Raw genomic sequence first — 2,141 nt, 5'->3', positions numbered from 1 at the left:
ATTTAACATTAGCCTAAATTGGGAGATATCAGAGATATCTCTGGTGTTAGACTAACTATCACAGAATAGCGCAGTCCTCATTATTCTCATGAGGGACTGCGATCTGGGCCTGTTTACCAAGCTCTGAAAAGCTTCACGGCACTAATGTGGATTTAGACATCAGTTTATGTATATCAAAAAATGATTGAAGAAAACAGGTAAAAAAATCGTTAATAAAATGACAGAGCCATTGAGCCTGAGCAGGTTTAGAACAGTGAGTCACCGGACCTCAGAGAGGGGTGTGTGTGTGTGTGTGTGTGTGTGTGTGTGACCGGGCCTCAGAGAGGGGTGTGTGTGTGTGTGTGTGTGTGTGTGTGTGAGACCGGGCCTCAGAGACGCTGTGTCATGTGCATGTTTTCTTTCAGTTAGATCTGAAATAAGTAATTTGTGGGTATTTTTGTAGATTGCTGTCTGAAAACTTACATTTTGTGCCCAGAAATTACTTATTTCAGATCTAACTGAAAGAAAACATGGACACTTTTCTTGTGTGTATTGTGGTTCTTACACAGATTCAGTTATATTACTAAATTTATAACCTTTGCTATCCGCTTCTTTTTAGGAAAAATAAAAATACAAGATATCCTAGCTTGTAGCTTTTTGGATGATTTACTTGAGGTGCTTTTATCTGTTCATTTGACTGTAATTGTACTGTCTCCTACTAGCAGTTGGTTGCATGACTTGGTGATCACCTATTAAAATGATTCTACGTACTAAATATGACCTACATCCCTGAGCTTCCACCACTTCTCTCTCTCTTCACATCTGTTTGTACATCAGCATCTAATATTTAAATTGCCCTATTTTTATAGCTGCGGGATGAAGAACTTTCCAAAGAGAGTCAAGAATCCAACTGGTTTTCTGCTCCTTCTGCACTGAGGGTTTATGGTAATTTAATCTGTTTTTATTAGCTGTTAGGGTTATGTATTGTTGATTGATCGAGTCAATGTTCATGCATTGGTCATCTCTGTAAGATGATGGCATTACATCCAACAAGATGACCTAACGGCAGCCACACATTCTGCGATACCACTTTGGTCTAACATTATTACATTCTGTGTCCTAATACGTAGGGCAGTACCTGAATCTGGATAAGGATCACAATGGGATGCTGAGCAAGGAAGAACTGTCCCGTTACGGTACAGGTACCTTGACCAACATCTTCTTAGACCGAGTCTTCCAGGAATGCCTGACGTACGATGGGGAGATGGTGAGTCTTAACATATTGGCGCTGTGGAACATCCGCCCTGGGTGCAATGTATCTATTTCTAGATTACAAACACATTACATTACAAAGCGTCCTCATTTCTTCTTGGCCTGGGGGTCATGTAAGATTTACAATTATTGTGAGGGTATACTTTCATGAAAGAAGGGGGTGATCTATTAAGCAGTATGTAATGTGTAAAGTGAAAGTACAATGAAGGGTGGGAGAATCTGCTCAAAATTAGAAGGGACAGAAATAGTGAAAGGGATTGTTACAAGTGACATAAAGGTGAGCGTAATACACATCACCAGGATAAAGGGTGTTACTTACTAACCTTTCAGACTTCTATTGAGGATCAGTATCACTTATTAGTATTACCTGTTTCAGGATTACAAGACATACTTAGACTTTGTCTTGGCATTGGAGAACAGGAAAGAGCCAGCCGCCCTGCAGTATATATTCAAACTTCTGGACATTCAGAACAAAGGCAGCCTGAACGTCTTTTCTCTGAACTACTTCTTCAGGGTATGTATATACTTACAGATGTCATTAAAGCAACATTAGGCTTAACAATCACTTATTTTAAAAAACAATATATTCTTTAGAGGGCTCTTGTGGGAACTCACATGTCTGAGGAGCTTCTTTTATTAAAGAAAAAAAATTTAATAAGCAATTATTCCTCCTTCACCATGATTGTCCACTAGGGGCACTGTTGTGTGTCTATGGCAGTGGTTCCCAAACTTTTGCAGTTCGCGGCACCCTTAGAGTCTCCAAATTTTTTCAAAGCACCCCTCCAAAATAATTATTGAGCAGTCCTGTTTTAGAAGTAGTTGGGTCAAAAAATTGTAATAAGTATTTAGGTCAGGACAGAAATACTTATTTAGTTGTATGCAAAAATGCC

General features: G+C 39.1%; 1 long non-coding RNA gene across 1 annotated transcript; it reads left to right on the top strand.

Moving 5' to 3' along the window:
• The first annotated feature begins 562 nt into the window (after positions 1–562).
• On the top strand, positions 563–1,790 carry LOC142115237 (uncharacterized). Its single transcript, XR_012682107.1, has 4 exons — positions 563–654; positions 849–924; positions 1,110–1,246; positions 1,628–1,790. It is a non-coding gene; the product is annotated as an uncharacterized LOC142115237 (long non-coding RNA).
• Positions 1,791–2,141: the final 351 nt, after the last annotated feature.

This window comes from Mixophyes fleayi, unplaced genomic scaffold (assembly GCF_038048845.1).
Source record: "Mixophyes fleayi isolate aMixFle1 unplaced genomic scaffold, aMixFle1.hap1 Scaffold_156, whole genome shotgun sequence".
NCBI classification, from domain to species: domain Eukaryota; kingdom Metazoa; phylum Chordata; class Amphibia; order Anura; family Limnodynastidae; genus Mixophyes; species Mixophyes fleayi.
Note: the sequence above shows the minus strand (reverse complement) of the source record. Positions and strands in the feature narration are given on the sequence as shown.